Source organism: Nuphar pumila, chromosome 12, assembly GCF_984573655.1.
Source record: "Nuphar pumila chromosome 12, dmNupPumi1.hap1.1, whole genome shotgun sequence".
Classification (NCBI taxonomy): Eukaryota; Viridiplantae; Streptophyta; class Magnoliopsida; order Nymphaeales; family Nymphaeaceae; genus Nuphar; species Nuphar pumila.
In genome coordinates, this window is record NC_143260.1 from 11,009,716 (window position 1) to 11,031,719 (window position 22,004).

The window sequence follows — 22,004 nt, forward strand, 5'->3', positions numbered from 1 at the left end:
AAGCTTCATAAAGTTTCTGAATCTGACTTCTTTTATCTAATGTCCCAATCAACTTCACCCTCAAGTCATCTAGAAAGCGAACCAATGCACTTTACATGGTTTCCAAATCATCCCCAAAAGAGAAAAAAAAAACACAACTGAAAAATCACGAAGCTTAGTCCATGAGCAAGACTTCCTTGAGTTCCATGAATGCTGAATACCATTGACAAAATCTTAGTTCATAATGTGAATTTTATGCTACTAACATTAGCAAAACTAACATCACAAATATCCTCTATCTTAGTTGAACTTGAGGACAACAATAACAAATAACAAACAAGATATACTCTTTTACCCATCAGTGCCTCTAACCACTCCCCAATTATACCTAGCTACCACAGATTCCTTGAGACCAAAATTGAAAACTTCCTGTGCAGGAACTTCCTTCCCAACCATCAACCCATCTCTGCAGCCAAGCTAAGGATCTTGTTATATGGAAAGAAAAATCCATTACCAAATTTTGCGCTATATAGTTCAGAAGAAACAACATTTGGCATAACAAAAGCAATACACGAAGAGTAATAGATTTTAAGGATACTGTATAGAAATGATTTGTCTCCTGTAACATTGCCTATCTAGCTGTGAATTTCCCATCAATACCATCATCATTGGACCTACCAAAATCTGAATTTGCACACAAAAAGATAGTCGTTGCCATCATTGTCATAAACTGAAATTAGTGTCGGGAAGTTAACCCCATGCAATTGGCTCCTACCACATATCTAACGCGACCGTAACATACACAACACAGGGAATTGCCCAAGCAAAGCTATCAAGCAGACATAAGCATGTATGTGTAATCTCAAAACAATGCACAAACAAGATTAAAAACAAAGGGAACACATGTTGGTCTATTATATTCTATTCGTTAATACTGAGATGAAAGAGTAGATGATGGCAAACAAAAAAAAAACATCAGTAAATGAGCAATAAGCGGAAGGAAACAAGGAGCCAACAACAAGAGGACGATGCACCTTTTTCTGCTGCCATCTCAGTGGACACTGGCCACCACCAGAGATAAGAGAGAGAGAGAAGTAACGGTTTGGTTGCTAATTCCATGAAACAATAAACAATTAGAAGGTATTCTTTTGCTTTCAGAAACCTAACCAAAGTTACAAACCCCTGTCTCTCTCTCTCTCTCTCTCTCTCTCTATATATATATATATATATATATATATATATATATATATATGAATCCGATTTTATCCTTTATCGACCGAATTCGATTATATTTAGTTGCATTTGGCAAGTCAAAACCTGTTTCGATTATAATGGGATGCGGATATGGTTTTAATTTTCTACTATCAATTACTACAAATATCTAATTTTGACGAATATCCGAATCCATTTACATGTAAAAAAACGGATCTGGTATAAGCTTTTTACTATCTAAATTTGAACCTGTTTAGCCAACATGATTAGTTGAATATGGCATTTGGCCATATTCAATCCGAATCTAAACTGTTTACATTCCCTTGGTGGACATGTGTGAGGCTACAATTGATTAGGGATGGACAATGGATCAGGCAAGCCTGGGCATGGCTCTGGCTTGGCCCATTTAACCCCAGCCTGGGCTCGGCCGACAATGCTAATGACCTGAGAATGGGCACCAGGCTCAAGGTTGGTATCTCAAACGAGCCGAGCTTAATAGGGTTAATTAGCTCAATTAAGCAAGTAAATATATATAGAAATGTTCTATCCCAGCTGACAAAAGTATTAGGCCCCCATGCCATGCAGGCCAAGTCTATGACTCGGAGGCATGTGTCTTCTTTTCTTTGGATAATGCCAAGGGAAAAACCGTCTCATCATCGACCGCTCACTGGCTGGCCTTTCATTGGTAAAACCCTAGACCTCTTGCCCACTGGTTATTACACTCAGCTTCAACCTTGCAGCAAGAGTCGAACGCCACACCTGGGTTTCGAACATGTGATGTCCTGTAAACTTGATGACATTTACAAGTCACCCCTCCCTATCAGATGAACGGAGACCTTGTCGACAAGGCGCACAAGTTATTAGCCTAAGTTGGCCTTTGATTCATAGGCACTATCTCTAGAGAGGGTCATTTGGTGCAACGCTCTAAAATGTTTTTAGATCACGAACAAGTGTTAGCTTTGTCTTTTGGGCATGCTTCTGCAAGCTGAACCTAGTGGACCCAGCCACGCTTCTGACTAAATAGCTTAGTTCTAACTAGATATGTCTTTTACAAGCAATTGTATTAAGATATTAATTGAACTCTAAACTTTTAACGCCCCAAAATTTTAACTCGAAAATCATGAGATTTTTTTTTAAATAATTTGAAAATCATTGCAGAAAATATTTTTTTAAAACATCGGTTGAAAAAAATTGTTAGGTTACATATTCATCAAATTATACAATGAATTAAATTGAATTTATCAATCACATAAATAATCTAGTTCATTCATATGAATTTAGAATAACATGAGTCAAATTTAATGTCACTCCAAAAATTCTCGAGAAAAGAAAAATGTTTGGCTCTCGACCTATCGTAACATTCCGCCATCGCAAGGCCTCTTCAATCAATACCTGCATGTAATTTTAGGGTTAGACTCATCTAGCCCCAATAGAAGATACTAAACCAATACAGGTAAACTAGAATCAATCTACATGAGACATGCTCTATTCACTTGGAAACATTTGGTCAAACAAATAATTAATTTGAACATGCTTTAAATCATAATTGCACAGTATGAATACATTCAAGCATATGCTAATTTTATGCATGATCTCAAATTTATAACATAAATAACTTTATAAACAATTATTAATTAACTTTATGCATGATCTGATAGATAATGCATGCACTTACCAATGCAAAGCAATAGCTTTTTCATGCATGAGTGACTTTAATCTTTTTTTCTTGAGTTTTCTTTTTAAATGATGCATGTCATGGCTGAGCTAATGCACATAAACTTATTGTTTTACTTCTTAGCCTTATAGGTACTAACATAGGCTTAACCTAGATCAGGGTCATGGCTTAAGAGGGGTATTTTCAAATAAGTTGTAACTTAACTCTGATCGAAAACCTTTTACCAGTCTTGTGTGAGGGATGACCTTGTCGAGAGAGAGTTTTCAACACCTCTAACCTGATATATCACTCATGAGTTCTTTACCTGCCACCGTGCGGCTATTGTGAAGGTTTTTCTAATCTCTATGGTTGAAGAGAAATAACATTTTGTACTTAAAACTTTGTCTTACAAAGCTTAGAGTACTGTTTACCCTCTCATTATAAGCATCAATAGAATTAATGCCAAGACGTTATTCTTTCAATTATATTAATTATATTGCTTTTCATGCACACATATAATGAATCTATTTCAAAGATTTGTGCCTTGATTTTGAGCATTTTGATGCATGATTCAATGTCAGTATCACTTCCATGCCATGCATGCTAATTGTAACACATTCACATTCATTCATAGGCATTTAATATGATTCATCTCATATTTCTATACATTATTACATGTCACACATCTTAATGCACATGCACTTGCAATTGAGTAAAAGTATTCATTTAGTGGCATGCAATAATAATTCATCTGATGACATGTTTGATAGAAATTCAGAACATACATTTAACAATATTATAAGGTATAATTGCATGTTAACATGTCAATGCAATCGTTCCATTAACATTGAAAGTCCATACTTCACATAACTTAACCAGCCCGTATTCGGTTAGGAACCCAGTTAGACAATATTCACCTCGTTGTTAGAGCAACCACCTTGTTGTACATAGGATGAGACATGAGCTAACATTTCTTTCATATTTGCATGCATTTGTCAGCTTTCATACATTGTAAATCATTCATAAAAATTTCTCATAATGAGAAAGTTACAAACGTTTTACTAAATAGTAGTTGGTTGCAAACCGCACAGTGATCACCATTAAATGCTAACTTAGAATATATATTTTAGTTTTTTTTCAAAACGGTCATATGCAATGTTGTTTTTTTTATGTCTTGTGCATAAACCAGAAATCAAAAACCAATTGAATTTAATTCATGTGAACACTAACATACACACACTCGAGTGACCTACATTACTCTTTTTTTTTTGGAACCGAGCTAACCCAGAACCAATGGGGATTGTTCTGACCCATTACAGATTCTGTTTTAGGTCTGATCCATAAATGGATCAGTCCCATGGTTCCGCATAGCCATTTTTTTTATCACCGGTTAGTCCCTGCTAGTCCAAGAACTGATTCAAGCTATCTTAAGCCATTTATAGATGACTCATCCATCAGCGGATTAGTTCATGCTGATGGTTTAGCAATTCAGACAATGGCGTGATCAGGCTTAGTATTCACAACTCTTAACGCCTATATATATTTTATATTATTTTTTTATATGTACCTTGAAACAGATCAGACCCATCCCACTTAAGGACTAATTTGGTCTGTATTCAAGAGGGGTTCGGCACCAATCCGTAAGAGGATTCTTGTCCATCAAAAGTTTCTTCTAATCATGGGGTTATTATACTGAATTTAAGAAGGTGGGCAAAGCTGCGATCAGTGAACAATTACAGTTTTTTTATTTCAATCATAAAAAATGCTATCAAGAATTTTATAATTAATCTTAGAAAAAGAAATTTGCACACACGAGCTTTGTTAGAAAAGAATAATTCGAAATAGGTAGAATTTCATACTATGCACCTCTTAGGTTTCTATGGGATTATGTATAGTGGTATAGATATTATTTTCTTCTTTTAAGTTTTATTTTTTATTATATTTTGTGTATATGTATACCTTTCAACAAACCAATTTACTAAAGATTTAAAAACAAAAACTCATTAGCAAAGACGAGAAAAAAATTGAGCAAAAGAGAGGAGCCTTTACCAAAAGCATATCAATAGAACATATACTTAGGGAGAGGTGGTGTGAGTTTTATGAAAATGACCTTTAAAACAATATTTTTAATGAAAACAAGTAAAAGCCAGACACCAAAAATATAAAAATCGGCTTGCACAAGTGGTGGAGTCTGGGTCGATCTCAGGGAACGAAAAATATTTTGTATTCAACACACAATCTATACTACTCTTTGTTGCCTTGAAGAATAAAAAAAATAGTTAAATAAAATAACTAAGAGAGTGTTGCTCTACTCAGGGGGCTTGAACAAATAATTAAATGGCTTATTACAGACCCGATTAATATATAAATAAAACCCCAATTTATAAAAAAAAAGAAAAACAAAAGTGTCTTCAGTACTTGAGTCTTTTTGTCCCCTTATGTCCCTTGATTGATTGTCTTTTTAGGTTTTCTTATTTCTTTAAGGGCTCTCCGAGAGCTCTTCTGAGGGCTTGAAGGGACCTCAGAGGGTCGTACTTTGAGGGTACAAAAAGGGCTCTACCGCACGTTCGAACACTCCATGCAAAAATCAAACACGCAAATGCAACAGAGACAAGAAACAAACTAAAGCAAATCTAAGCTTAAAACAATAAAAACAAGATCTAGACTAACTAATTGCACTAGAGAACGAAATAGCAAAACCACCTAACACTTGTAACAAATTATGGAATCAGGTGTAAGAAAAAAATCTAACTACACTAAAATAGTTAAGAACTAAATGAATTTAAAAACAAAGGAAATATCACAACTAATGACGTGCAAACTAATTGGACAAACATAAACTAGATGAGACGCTAATCTATGCTAATGTAAATCTATTAAAAATAAAATTATGATCAACTATCTATCTTAAAATGAACTACGACAAATTAATCAATGGATCGATAAAATAACTAAATAACTAACTAATCAAGAGTTATGATACGAACTAAATGCTAAAAAAAAACTACGGGTGATCTATCTATTTATATCGCCTAAAACAACAATTATAACCTAATGCACTCAATGAAAACACACTAAAACTAACAACTGCAACTTCAAATCCACAAATCAATAACAATTAGTTAATTCAACCTATCCAAGAAAATTGGCAACAACGTCTAATTGACTAAATAACACTAGGTATGATCACAACTAATGACATAAAAATTAATGTATGAAATAAAACAGCTATTGAATTAACTACTATAGACTAACCTATCTAATGCATATGTTAATTAAATCAATATCTAATGGGAATAAACAACTAATTGAAAGACACTAACTAGATAACATGTAAAGAAAAGATTGGCTAATTGAATAAACATTAAATTGCTAACATGTATGAAATCAAATCTAACATAACTAGCCAATATTATTCTAATCTAACTATTTGATATTATGAAAATTATGCATGAAACACAACAATACACGTTAACTGCTTAGGTAAACTATACCAAAAAAATTAACTATTGTTCAGCGTCAATCACGCCTGGACTAAAACAAACGTTGAACTGAATTAATGATGAAAGTAATCTAAGCTACAAAACGACTTCCTACGACTAACCAACTAAACAGTAGATGCCCCATTCTAATAACATCAGACGTGTTGTTTCCCTAATATCACGACTTAAAAGAAATTAACCTAGTTGAAGATTCTAGACTGATTAACGTAATGACTAAAAAAAACTCAAAACCGACTAACACTGTGAATCAATTTCTATGACAAATATATGTTACTCTATTATGCGAAACACGAATAAACATCAGATCATATTATATGTAGTGATTATGCAAAGAAAAAATAATATTAAATATGCATGCAATGCTACGGAGATAAGGAAAGGAGAAAAGAGCAAATCGTGTGGCTCGCTCCGACGAGATGGTTGAGAGGAGAAAGTGGTTGATCCCAGCTGCATACATGCATTCCCGACGAAGAAGGTAAGGAAAGCCGATAAAGACGGGGTTTAGATGATCAATGAAATAAAGAATAAGAAGAGGAAGAAGAAGGAGAAAAGAAATCGGCCAAGAATGAAGAAGAAGAAGAGAGAAGGAAAGATGGAAGCAAGGGAGGCAAGAGGGTTGCTAGAAAAAACATTTTTTCAGCCCTCAAAACTACTATTTATAAGCCTAATTAGGTTAAAAACAAAGTTTTCAAAAGAAATCCAAAATATTTTTTCAATTTTCAAAACAGGTCCCCTCTTAAAAACGTATTTTTCAAAGGGGTATTTTCTAAAACTAATTCAAAGTAATAAAGTAAGTCCTAATCTAACTAAATTATGAATTAAAAAAATTATATCTAATAAAAATACCGAAAAACACAGGTCTGAATCGAAAAATACATTTTTTAAAAAAATTGGGTTTCAAAGCAATTTATCAAAAATAATGATAAAGATGGGTTTTTAATGCAATTTCACGCTGGATCATGCATAGAATAAGATGAATAAACATGTAAAGTGTATGCATGATCAAGAGGCTGTGAATTCTCCTTTTAAAAAAATTCACCTCCTTGCAAGAATAGGCACAATGATAATTGGTTCATGAAAGAGTTGGATCAGACTCAAAAGACTCATGATCACATGCACACTCACACTTGTGAATAACAAGCACATATGATAAATAGAGTTTTACGTGGTTTGGCAGGCAGCCTACATCCATGGTTCTTCTTATCTCTTCTCAAAATGCAAAAAGAGAGTTTTCCTTGATATAACATTATTTACAAGTCAAAAAGGATTTATCTTTGTCTATTGATCTCTAAAGATCAAGCCATAATCTTAGGTAGAAAGGATTACAAGTATAAGGTGGTTTTGTTTCCTTATCGTGCTTGCCAAGTGAGAGTCCATTCTTCTTTTCTTTTTTGTCTTCAACCTTTCCAAAATTATCTTCTTCCTTTATGATTGATCATATCTTCTTGGTCGGTGTTGAGTTATCTTGATCTTGAGATAGATCAATTGGACTCTGTCACAGGTCCAAAACATGCCTATTTTGGATATGGATCTAGGGCTCTCGGCTGGACAAATTCCTTTAATATGCCCTTGATCTCTCAGGTACTTAAATCTTGGCCTTTTGACTTCTAGGTAGACTCTTTTAGATATGTTGTTCATCTAATTAATTGTTTGCCCAACCCAAACATCGAAGAAAAAATGTCATATGAGTTGTTGCTTGGTAAATCTTCCACCTATGATCACAATTTTTTTTTGGAAGTACATGTTATCCATATTTGGTCCCGTATAATGATTCAAAGTTGAAACCTAAGTCAAGATCCTGCAATTTTATTGGGGTTGGAACCTCTTATAAAGGATATTTATGTTTTAAACCCATTTCAAAAAAGGTTTTTATTTCATGGCATATGAGATTTGATAAAACTATATTTCTATATGCTAATACACAAGTCCCAGTTACTAGTGTGAATGTTTCAAAGTAGTTAAAAGATGATTGTAAACTCAAATCTGGTCATGATCTTAACTATCCTCAAATGAAAATTAAAGAGAAAAAGTCGAGTGCCAAATCAAGTCTTGTAATGATTTATCCTTCAAGACTTGAGATTCAGCTAACATTTTTTGAACCGACATACTTAGAACTGATCCATAATGAAGAAACTAAACAAAATGAAGAGTCCTAATTAATGAGAAACATTAAGAAAACGTGAGTCATTCTTCTGAAATTTTACAAGAGCAAGAAAATGAAAATAATCTTCATGATCAGCCCACTCAAATGAGGACTCACTCTATAATGACTCAGTCCCAAGATGGGACTCTAAGACCAAGAAATGTTCACTCTTCCCCTATCAGTTTAGAAATGGATGCCTTTTTTCTACAACACCATTCTGTTGTGGTGTGTGTGGACATGAAACCTTCTTTTGATTTTGTGATGATTTAAAAAATCATCAAACCCTTTATTGGCAAACTCACCTCCTCCATCGCTATGAAAACTTTGATGAATTTTTTCACTTATTTTTCTACTATGCTTTTAAAATTTTGAAAACACTTTAAAACATCTTATTTCTTAACCAAAGAAAATATCCATGAGAACTTTGAAAATTCGTCAACCATTAGAAGATAATACTTTTATCCCTCTTAAGATACCGGGATCGGTCCCCATAGATCGACATGAATAATCTCTAAGGGATCCTTAGAGGAATGTTTAGCTCTTTCAAAAGGAATTTTGTGCATTTTTCAACCATGCATGCAGTCATCATCATGAATATCAAGAAAACTCAAATAATTATTTTTCTTTAAAAGAGGAAGAGTTTTATGTCCAAGGTGACCAAGTCTAGCATGCCAAATTTTAGAGAAAATATGAATCTTTTATGTTGTATGTGTCGCATTTATCTGACGAAAGATGCCCTCATGTGTCAGCCATACGTACATTCCTACTTTAATCAGACCGCTTTGGATTACTCTCCCTTTCTGACAATCCTTCACATAGAAACCATGAGAATGAAACTCAAAAAAGCACTTGTTATCTTTAGTCAACTTAAAAACAAAAATCAAATTCTTCTTAACATTAGGAACATGTAACATATTTTTAAGAAGAATACTATTACTCTTGGAGGGTAAAAGAACATTACCAAATATGGATATGGGAGCATTATTTTTATTTGCCACCATTATTCCTTTGGTCCCATGATATTGTTCCTTATTGGTCATATTGTCATCGTCCCAGACATGTGATGAGAAGCTCCACTATCAGCGTACCAATTTGAATTCGTTGTGTTATTCAAGGTCATAGACATAAAGGCCTTAATTATGTATATCATAGCATTGACGAGCGGTATAATTTTTTCTTTCACAGAATTGATATACAACTTGGGTGTCGCTACGATTCCCACCATGGAACCTATTTTGCTGCCCACTTTCATTTTGATAAAAGTTAGAATTTTCATGACCAAAATTTTTATTTCTGCTATGACCTCAACCACAATAAAAGTTTCCACGACCTCTTTCTCTTTGAATAAAGAAGGTTGTGTTTGAATTTTGATCATTCACATAAGGCTTAAGAGATAAAATTTGAAGTCTCTTTTCTTGATTTAATAACATTTCATAGATATGACAGCGGTGTCATAGTTGTGATGCTAGTCATAAAACTTTTATATTCAAATGACAAGCCATTTAGAGTGAAGTTCACAAGATCGTTCTAGGACACTCTTTCATCAACACTTAACAAATCAACTAGAAATTTAATTTCATTCAAATAATCAACCATGGGTTTTTCACTCATTTTGATATTTTGCAAGTCTCTCTTAAGTTGCAAAATACGCATACTTGAGTGTGAAGCATATGCACATTCTAAGGCAATCCAAGCCTCACGTGCAGAGAGAATATGAACAATTTGAGAGAGTATAGAGTCACATGCTATAGCCTTGATCTAGCTTAGGGCAAGCTTATCTGCCCTCTTCCACACTGCATAGTCAGAATTGTGAACCTGAGTTGATTTGATTTCTTGGACAAATTGAGTCGGGGCCTGCGATGTCCCATCCACATACTTTATTAGATCTTGTGAATACATTACATATTTTATTTGAAATTTCTACAAAAGATAGTTGTTTTGATCAAATTTGATGGACACCAAACTCAAGAAAGCATTTAACTGAATTGCCTGGTTAGAAACCAATGAACCAGATGAAGACAAAGAAGTTGACACGGTGGATGACTCCATTAGCTCTGATACCATAAAAGAGTTGGATCTGACTCAAAAGACTTATGATTGCATGCACACTCACACTCGTGAATAATAAACACACACGATAAACAGAGTTTTATATGGTTCGGTAGGCTGCCTACAATCCATGGTTCTCCTTCTCTCTTCTCAAAACACAAAGAGGGAGTTTCCCTTAATATATCATTATTTATAAGTCAATAAGGATTTATCTTTATTATTGATCTCCAAGGATCAAGTCATGATCTTAGGTAGAAAGGATTACAAGTAGAAAGTGGTTTTGTTTCTTTATCGTGCTTGCCAAATGAGAGTCCAACGTTCTTTTCTTTCTTATCTTTAACCTTTCCAAAATTATCTTATTCTTTTATGATCATCCTATCATCTTGGCTGGTGCTGAGTTATCTTGATCTTGAGATAGATCAATTGGACTCTGTTGTAGGTCCACAACACACCTATTCTGGATATGGATTTGGGGTTATCGCGACTGAAGCGATTCCTTCAACATTTTTTTCAAACAAAATGATTTTTTTTTTGTTCATAACTGATGGTGTTTCACCACATATATATTTCTTGACATAGATCAATCCGGACTGACCTAGGCCACTTTTAGTCATCCTAGCATGATTGATCCATGAAGGGATCAGTCCACGTGATTGCTTCTGTTGTCTGATTAATTGCATGCTTGAACCCATGCATTTACACCCATAACGCCCATTTTTTGTTTTTTGTTTTTAAAATGACCCAGTTAGTCCCAAACTATTTAGGAATTGATCTTGATTGCTCTTAACCTAGTATAGGTTTGATCCATGTGTGGATAAGAACCTTAAACATTTTCACAATTACACTCAAAAATGCACATACCCGGGCTCGGTAACGATAACACCAACATCAATTTTTTTTTCTAATTTTTGTATAGAATTTTAAATTTACATGAGACATTATGGTTTGTATCGTAGTTGAACCAGATTAGGCCTGATATCGGGTTTACCCAAACCATATATGGTAGAAACATATTTTTCGCTCAGAAATCAAGGTTTTTCTCAAAACCAATTTCAGTGCTAGTCAAATATGAATTGATATTTGTCCCAGTTATATTAATATTAATTTACGCATTCCAAAAATAAGTTCACATTCAAAGTATGCTTGTGCATGCAGGTCCTAGTCTACATGTATCATATTAGAACTCCTATCTCGTAGAAGCCAAAAAGAAAATGAAATCTGAGATGCACAAACTGGCAGGATTTTTTGACTGGTCCTCTTACTTCACAGCTACGCCTCCACTTTAATGGAGGTCACTTCTATGAGAAAGAGAAAGAGAGGTCTGGACCAAAAATAAGGAGAAGAAGAATAAGGGAGAAAGTGAGAATTGGAGAGAGAGAGAGAGAGAGAGAGAGAGAGAGAGAGAGAGAGAGAGAGAGAGAGAGAGAGAGAGAGAGACTCAAAGTGCCAAAATAGGGGGCCCTGAGCTCCTCCTTATTTTATAGGTTGTTTGACCCCTAGGCCAAAGGAATATGAAACTTTTGAATTTCTTGGCTTGTGTTTAAGAGAAGTTTCTTATTACTAAAAAATTCATATTTTTATTTATATTAGGCAATGCAGAATACCCATTAGGCTGGCCCACATAGGGGAAATGTCTGGCCCATTGGACTCCTACAATCCTATAGATTGTAGTTAAGCGCTAACTTTCATTCCATGAAATTTAATTATCATTAAATTATTTTCTTATGTAGATTTTTCTTTTGGATTTCAAATCTAATTAAGATCCAAACCCACTTAAGAAACCCTAGATCAAACCTACGAACATAATTGACTCCATTATCCAAACCCAAATCCTATAACTATATCATCTCTAAATGCTAAGTGAAATTCAAGTATGTTTTAACTTCGAAACCAACAAACTACTCAAATGGTAATTTAACATGTAATTTAAATTCTACGTTGACATTAAATATTAAAATCTATATTTTATTATATAATTAATTCCAGAAAAATCACAGTTGTTACAAAACCAAATCTATGATTGATTGTTAATTGAATTTTACTTTTATTAACAAATCCAATTAAACATGTTCAGATTTGGATAGATATTTTATCTGAAACCCCGTTCTCATCCCTACCACCACACTAGATGTGTTCAATCTAGTGGATGCAGTTACTCATATGGTTCAAGAGCACAGTCAGCTGGTCACCTAATTGGGAGAGTCAGCCAGTCGCAACTTTGCACAATCTGCAATAGGATGATGTCCCAGCCCAGCCCAGCCCGGTGTTCTTGGAGAAGCCAGGTGCAGTCAAACCTAGCACAACCATAGGCATGGCCGGTCCTTAGCAGGATATGGGTAAGGCCAAAGGCATTGCTTGCATTGGCCTTCTGAGATCTACAGAAGATCACTATGATGTCAAACCTTACTAATGATGGGAGTGGGTTGGAACAAAACTGATTGATTTGGCTCTAAGCTTAAAATTGGGTTTATTAATCAACACCCTTATGCCCATAGTGAGACATGGCTTTGGTTCTTAATGCTTTTCATTATTTCAATTTTACAAATGGGTGATATCAGTATCATATCAAGCTCAGTGGGTTTACACTCAACCCATTCTTTAGTTTGGCCTAAAACTTTGGCCAAGTTCCAGGATATGTAGCTGGTGTTAGAGAGCAGATCCAGTCATCGGTCGAATACCTTGCAAAAGTACTCTGCCCAATGACGGGATGCCACACATCCAATAATTGGACAGATTCTGGATTTCTTTCCTATGGGGGTGTTTGTTACACTTGCACTCAAGGGAAGACTCTTTATTTTGAAAGTCATTTTGGAGGGAAAATACTTTCCTATGGGGAGGGGCGTTATGAACCTATTTTGACAAGAAAGTTATTTGTTTTCCCTTATTATGTGAATCCTGTTATATATTTTCTATAGACATGTTTGTTTCACCCTTTGTAGGAAAGAGACCCATGAAAGAGAGTCTCTTTCATAGGAAAGGGCATGAAACAAACGCCCCTAGTGTTAGGTCAGACTTAACTACAAATCCAGACAATTTACAACAGTACCCCACATTTCCATATGCAAATGGTTAAAGGAGGAGGATAAAAATTCGCTTGCCAATCACAATGTTTTAATATAGCATATTTGCTTATCTTACTAAAGAAGATGAGAGTCAAGCAAACTCAAAACATGAGGGGTGAAAAAGGTATCAAGTATTTCAAAGCATTGTTTTCTTGGGAACAATTGGAAAGGCAGCCATTTGGGGATCCAGCCCAACCGGGTGTTAGTAATGAGTATAACAAGTTGCTAAATGAGCCTTTTCTGACAGAGAAGTAAAAGAGTGTTTTTTTTTAGTTGGATAGGGACAATGCCTTAGGCCCTGATGGATTCTTGAGGAGTTTTTACCAAGATTTTTGGAAGATTGTTGGTATAGATCAAAGTTGCCAGTTGAGAAAGCGAGCTCTCGGGAAGCGATTCATGAAGTGAAAGCAAAAAGTGAGACACTTTTAAAATTTTAGGAAGCGGGAAGCGTTGAAGGTCTTAGAAGCGAACAAGAAATCATCTTGGAAGCGAACCGAAAGCAGCTTAGGAAGCGAGGGAGAAGCGAAAAAAGGAAAAAATAATAAAATAAATAAAAATAAAAACACAAAAAAATAGAAAAATAAGGAAAAGCGAGGAAGAAGCGAGTTTTTCCTAAATAAGAAGTGCGCTTTCCAATTTTTTTTTTGTGCTTCCCAACACGTTTCAGAGGCAACACATTTTACTATTCCTAAACGTGTTTCGTGCACTTTCCCATGCCCTATGGCACTTCCAGTAACCCTGGTATGAATGTTATTAGGGCATTTAAATTTTTTTCTTTTTTACTAAGAGGAGAATGCTTAAGAGGGTGAACTACACACATGTTACTTTGATTCCCAAAAGAGAGAAGGCTTCATTTCTTCACCATTTTCGGTCCATCAGAGGTGCTGATGATGTAAAATGAGTAAAATAATGCAGAGGATCATGTTCAAGAACCAACAAGCTTTTCTTAAAGGAAGGAGCATTCAAGATAGTATTCGACCTCACAATTTGAAATTATCATCAATGGTGAAGCAAGAAAACAATTCCCTATTTCGTAGGGACTCCGTCAAAGGGACCCTCTTTCTCTATTCTTATTCTTGTTGGTGATGGTCAACAAAAGACTTCCAAGCAGAACACAAGGGGGCAGGTGGTGCTTTTGTTATTTCAATTGGAGTCACTCTCTCTTTGCAGATGATGCTTTTATTTGTTGTCTAGGATATAAGCTAATCGGTATGTTTGCCTAGTGAACAAGCATACTAACATTGCAAGCCTGTGAAAGAGAGAGGATCTGGGAAACAGTCCTTGGTGTCAACTGCTGAAGGCCAAATGCTTGCACAAACTGTCTCTATGGTCAGCGAACACAGAGGGACATGGGACCCAGAGATGGGTGTTGGTCTTATTATTGAGGGAGCCAAATGGGAGGTTGGTAAAACAGATTAAGTTTTGGATGGGATCCATGGTTACCCACTTCTCCAACCAATCAGCAAAGTGTAGAGCATAAAGACATCAAGGTAGCAGAAATGCTAAATGTAGATGGAAGGATTATGGATCTTTCAATGCAACAATTCTTCTCACTTGGGTCACTATGACGTGGCACACAATGTGAGGATGGAGTGCTCCTGACGATGATTCGGATCTCAAATCCATGGATCTCTAAGGCCACTCTATATCTTTGGCCCCCAACTCTACAAATCATGTGTTCTTAGCTCCTTGTGTTTTTACACGGCCTAAGCCAATGCCGTCAGAATATATATATATATATATATATATATATATATATATATATATATATATATATATATATATATATATATATATATACTGTTAAAGTGTCAGACATTAATTGAACAAGCATGCACCGTTGATAATGCACTAAAGTCATCAATTTTGATGCTTTAGCAGCTTAGCGACCGCCTCCAAATCCCTTTAGCCCAAGTGCATCCAACACTGATTGAAGGTGTTCGATGTTAGGTCTCTCTCTCTCTGTATATATATATATATATATATATATATATATATATATATATATATATATATATATATATATATATATATATATATGAAGGTTGTGTTAGCATTAGGACTCTCCAAAAATCATTGTTTTAGGTGTTTTATGATAGATCTTAGGTGTTTATCATTGTTTATTCAATAGAAAACATGTTTTTGATTAGACATCTTTTATACTAAGATGTGTATTTTATAGATGTACAAAAATCAATGGTGGATATTGTACTAAAATTTGATGATAAATTATTCATATTTTTACATCAAATACATTTGTAACAAAGCTTACTTCTTAATAAATAAGAAATGATAAACACATAAATTTTGGAGGGCCCTAAGTACGGGTGTCAATGGGTTGGGTTTACCCAGACCTGACCTGAACCAAACCCTATAGGGTCTGGGTATGGTGATAAATAAGAAGACCTGATTAAGACCTGGGTATAGTTTGTAAAATTTTATACTAGACCAAGGCCCAACCTGAGTTCCGGTTAACACCCACAAATTTTTAATGTAAAAATGATAAAAAAAATATTTTTTTACTGGGTATGATCCGGGTTTGGTTCATGTAGTTCTTATCGGGTCAGGGTATGGTTGCTCTTGTAGTGGGTTCGATTAGACTCAGGTCCAAACCCGATACCATACCTGAAAATCGATGTCAGGTCTAGTTCTACCTTGGTTTGAACCAAACCCAACCCGTTGACACCCCTGCAAAAAATGAACACAATCCCCATTATATATATATATATATATATCTGCAAACTTTTTCGTCTAATTTATGTATACATCAAAAGTTTGAGGGTTTAAAAGTTTTCACCAACGTTTTGTGACTGTTAATCAAATTCTCACAATCTTAAACTGTCATTAATTTGTCTTTGGGTTAACACTAACTCATATTTTCAAATTATCATTTCACATTTGAAAATATTTTTTAATTATTAAAATTACTAGATTACCCTTTAAAAGTCATGCTCTCAATTCTCAAAAGAATAGTTAAAAAAAAAAAACTATGCTAGTGAGCAGGGGTGTCAACTGATCCGGTTTGGTTTGGACCCAGAAACCAAGCCTGGCCCCAATTTTTGGGTATGGTATCAGGTTCGAACCCGAGTCTAATCAGATCCACCATAAGAGAAACCATACCCAGATAAAAACTACATGAACCAGACGGGAGTCAGAACTGGTAAAACAATATTTTTTATCATTTTTACATTGAAAATTTGTTGGTCTTAATCAGACCTCAGGTCGGGCCTGAGTGGTATAAAATTTCACAAACTATAACTGGGTTCATGTATTAATCAGACTTTTGGGTTTGGACCCAGATCATAATCGGGTCTTCTTATTTATCACCATACCCGGATCCTATATGGTTTGGTTTGGGTCAGGTATCGTGCCCTACTCGTCCACAAAACCTCACAATGGCAAACATTGCTCTCAAACAATCCTCAAATCTGAAATTTTCTTTTGAGAGTATATCCTCAAATTGGATATTTAAAGAAGTTGAGTCTATATCCATTCTTTAATGAACTTGTGTTGTTTCATGCGTTGGTAAGTTTTTAATTTCTCGTGTGAAAATCTTTGAGATTTGGGCCGTGATGTGTGCACGCACACACACAAAAACAAAAACAAAAAACGCTTTGTTATTCAAATGCGTCCTAATTATCTGCTCCTTTTATTAATTACAAATCATAATACATTTGAAAAAATGAAAGAGTAGTTTTATGAAATTTATTTATTAGGGACTTTAGTATGCCGAACTCTGCTATATATATATATATATATATATATATATATATATATATATATATATATATATAAAGTTGAAACTGCCGCTAGGATCAGCGACCTAGCCGTACTAGCTCTACCTTCCGTACTTACGATCACTGTCCTAGCAGCGTAAAACTCTGTAGGCTTACCCCTTGCCCTTGGGTTTGAGCAATGACACACATACAATTTGAACATAGACCGCTTACCTAAATGCCTAGGCCCCATCCCACTACACCAAACCCCATTGAGGCAATCTAGTCCTAGCAGCATAAAACTCTGTGAGCTTATCCCTTGCCCGAGGAGAATCACGGCTCTTTGGTTTGAACAACGATACCCATACAATTTGAACCTAGACCGCATACCTAAGAGTGTAGGCCCTATCCCACTACACCAAACCCCTTTTGGGGCAACCTAGTTGAAATACATTGCAAATCATCTAGATTATAATGCAAAGATATTTTAATTTAGATGTGACATGAAATCAAACCCCAAATCTTATCGTTTGACATGTTGAGAGATTGCCACCAACATCACCATTGATCAAGATCAACTTTATGTGAAGAGTGGGTAATCTTTTTGGTTTAGCAACAATAAATAGATGTTGATAACAGAAAATTAAGATATGAAGTACTGAAGCCTGTTGACACTTACATGAAACTATTTGAATTAAAGTTAATTATAGAGTTGTTTAAAGGTGATGCAGGTAGGGGGTTGTCTTGGACTCAGGTGAAACCAGTCCCAAACCTGATTTAATATGATGGTACTAGGTCCAGACCCGAGTCTAATCGAACCCACCATAAAAAAAACCATACCCCAATCTTATAAGGATTACCACGTATAGTAATATTTTTTTATCAATTTTACATAAAAAATTACAGATCTTATTTGGAATTCGTTCTGGGCTCTGGTTTGGTATGAAATTTCATAAGCCATACCCGGCTTCATATATTAATCGGAGCATTCAGTTCCCACCCGGATTCTAATGGGGCCTTCTTATTTACCACCAAACCCTGACCCTATAGGGTTTGGTATGGGTTGAGTCTGGGTCAAACCCGACCCATTCACGCCCGTAGATGGAGGAGGGGAGCACACAATTAAAGTGATGCAATCCAGTTCACTTTTGAAATTTCATTTTTCAATTTTCTAGCTTGTATTTGGATATGGGATCTATATTGGCACCATATATATCTAATTAAAGGCACTCCACCGTGGGTTCCAAACATGGGTGGAGTCTCACCTGCTGCTTCTTTGGAGGAAATCAGTTCTCTCAATTGGTTCATCCCGAAAGCCAGGTTTCAGGCTGGCTTACAGATCCAAACTCCGGTCTCAATGGGTCTGGGTTCGATTCTGGTTAAGAACCCATCGATTCCTGTGCCGATTGATCTTGTCAATTTCTAAAACCATGGGGTTGGATCCAACTTCTGATTTTGGTCCAAAACTGCCACACTCTGACCCAAAGCCTTCGCTTGACACCTCTAACCTAGTTTTGAACCCAGGCAAACCCTAAATCCTTCCAATCCAAATACATTTATCCCAAACCCTTACAGAAAGCCCTTATTATATCCCATTATCTTTAATTTGGATTAAAGTTTGATCCAAACCCGTTTGAAGTCAACCCATTTGAAGCCAAATACCCTCTTAAGCAAAGTTTAGAACAAACCTATATGCAAAATTTATCCTATCCATTTGACCTTGGTCTTATCATAATCCATTCGGATCCTTGTAGTTGTAAAGCTAACTGGGATATGATTTATTCTATTTGGATCCAAATGCATCTTAAGATGGATTTTTTTTTGTTTGATCTATGTTCCACCCATTTGCAAATTTTCTTCACCTATCCAACACAAAGACCCAAATACTCCTCACAATCAGAGTTTTCATAGACCGAATCATGCATTCCTCGGGTTTACTCAGCCTATGGACAATTGCATTGGATTGACAGGTCATAATGGTTGAGAGTGATTGGAAGAAATGCAAGCTAACCAATATCAAGAACAAGTCTTCTCTAACCCATGGAGAATGATGAGGAGTGGAGCACACGATCAAGGTCACGCGATATGGTTCAGTTTTGAAAATTTATTTTTGAGTTTCTAGCTTATATTTGAATATTAGATCTATGTTGGATCATATCAAATTAGAAAACTTAATTATCATGATGAGAAACTTATCTTAATAAGGGTTATCAAGATTAATGGTCTCTATTGAGTTATGATTAAAAGTCTCATCTATTTTATAGATGAGGGGTGAGTGTCAAATCATAGTTGAATTGGATTGAGAATGTTAATTTCATTTATTTCATTTATTTCTTGTTATTTCAGTTACTCTCTTATTTTCTACTATTTTTCTGCAATTTCTAATTAGTTGAAACATAGAACATGTTGGATTTGGTCCAAGTTTAGGTTCAGCCAAAATTGTCCTAGTTGAATAACACTATAACGTATCTAAATTTATAATGCCAAAAGGGTGGGTCTTTATCATACTTGGATATTTTCAGGTTTCTTTGATCTGTACAATTGAAGACATCCTATGGGCCCGTTTGTGTGTCACGGAAAATGCCCATTTACCGTGGTAAAGTGTACTTTTCCTGTATGACCCACATCATGAATTTGTGGTGCATGCAAACTAGGGGTGTCAACAGGTCGGGTTTACTTGGACCCAACTCGTACCAAACCCTATAGGGTCCGGGTATGGTGATAAATAAGAAGACCCGATTAATACGTAGAGCAGGATATAGTTTGTGAAATTTTATACCAAACCCCAGCCCAACCCGAGTTCCGATTAAGACCCGCAAATTTTCAATGTAAAAATGATAAAAAAAAATTATTATTTTACCGGGTATAGCCTGGGTCTGGTTCATGTAATTCTTATCGAATCCAGGTATGGTTTCTCTTATGGTGTGTCTGATTAGACCCAGGTCCGGACCCGATACCATAGCCGAAAATCGAGGCCAGATCTGGTTTCACCTGGTCCGAAGCAAACCCGAAGGGTTGATACCCCTAATGCAAACAGGTGAATTTCTATTCCCGCAGAAAAGTGCCTGACAAACACTTGCTTTCCACACTGCAACCCCACTCTCCGTGCAATTTTGTCTCATGGAGAGTGTTACCAGGACACAAACGCCCACTAAGGTTGACATGCGATCAAAGGATCTCCAGTCTGACCCCTCACCATTGGACTTTAAGCCCATGGATTTAGGGGGTTTTGGTCCAAAATGAAGAATCTAAGATCCACCATTTTGATGGAGATTGGACCAAGACTTGTGCCCCATGCCTTGATCTGAATGTCCACAGATCTCCTTAGAAATCTGTGCAATCAAACGCACACTTAGAGATCCAAGAATTCCGTTCATTTTATCGAGACATGATCATGTTTGCCATGGATGCCGTTCATCCACGTGGTAACCCAAACACCGTGATTGGATAGTTTGCCTCTCGTATGGGTCCAACAAAAAAATTCATCTTGTAAATGATCATCATCTAAACCACAAAAAATGAACGGCTAAAAAACAAGGAAAAATGGTAGTGTTTGAGTTGCCGTTCATCTCATGAATGAACGGTTCATGTGCGAAAAGTGGGAAACGATAAAATTAATGTCGATAACAACAAAAAAGCAAGATATAAAACACTTGGACCTTTTGACGTTTACAGGAAACAATTTTATGCAAACTTAGTTATTAATGTTTTCAAACCAACTTATTTTCATTGGCTGTTAGAACTTTTAGCTAAAGAGCCCTATTTAATGTTGTCAAACCTAATCTTAACAATGTTCATAAACGGTAATAGTTATAAACAACACCAAATTATATACATATATATATATATATATATATATATATATATATATATATATATATATATATATATATATATATATATATATATATATATAACCAATGTAAAACACTAAAGCCCATTAGTAAAGTTCAATAAAACCCCTCCTTTAATACAAGCACCAATATGATTTTAAAGCTCAATTGTTGGTCTGACAACCCTTTTGTTTTTTTACGAGAGGGCTAATCTCATAGGCTGACCTCGTAGGGACTGTTGGGCACGGTTGAAAAATGGCACCCGGTGTTTGACGCCGATGTATATACATAATCTCCATGCAAATGGATGTTGTCATGTGCAGTGGTTGTTGCGAGGCAACATTATGAGCATAATTAGTCGTGCAGGTAGGCAATGGGCACGTTTAGTATGCGGTGTGTGTGCATCGTTCGATATTGTGAAGATCAAAATGTGGCACGGTATGGATTAGGCTACCTGTGATGTGTGGTGGTAGCATGGCAACGATACCAACGATATTGGTGTTGGTGTGTGTGATGACACAAACATTGTATATTGTTTTGCATTGTTGATGAAGCCTAATTCTTTTTGTAACGGCCTTAACTCATACTTTTTGAAAATGTGATTTTTTTTAAAACAGTGCGAAAAATCTCTCAGAGACCTGGGGCCCTCATAGTTTCAATTCTAATTGGATAACCTAACACCACAAACGAACTAACAACCATCATCCATAAGAACCAAAACAATTTCTTTATTTATGAATAAGATTAAATTTCAGAGACAATATTTTATTCGACTGAAAATAAAGCAATAACTGAAAAAAAATAAAAAGAACTGAAACAAAAAAAAGAGTCACTCGCTCTGCTCACCATTTCT

At 35.4% G+C, this 22,004-nt stretch overlaps 1 long non-coding RNA gene across 1 annotated transcript in view; it reads right to left on the bottom strand.

The window, feature by feature from the left end:
• The window catches only part of LOC149819971 (uncharacterized), a 30,996-nt gene extending 29,847 nt beyond the window's left edge, over nt 1–1,149 (bottom strand). The window contains exon 1 of the long non-coding RNA XR_016426487.1: nt 1,014–1,149. This is a non-coding gene — a long non-coding RNA (uncharacterized LOC149819971). The remainder of the gene's footprint in view (nt 1–1,013) is intronic.
• Nucleotides 1,150–22,004: the final 20,855 nt, after the last annotated feature.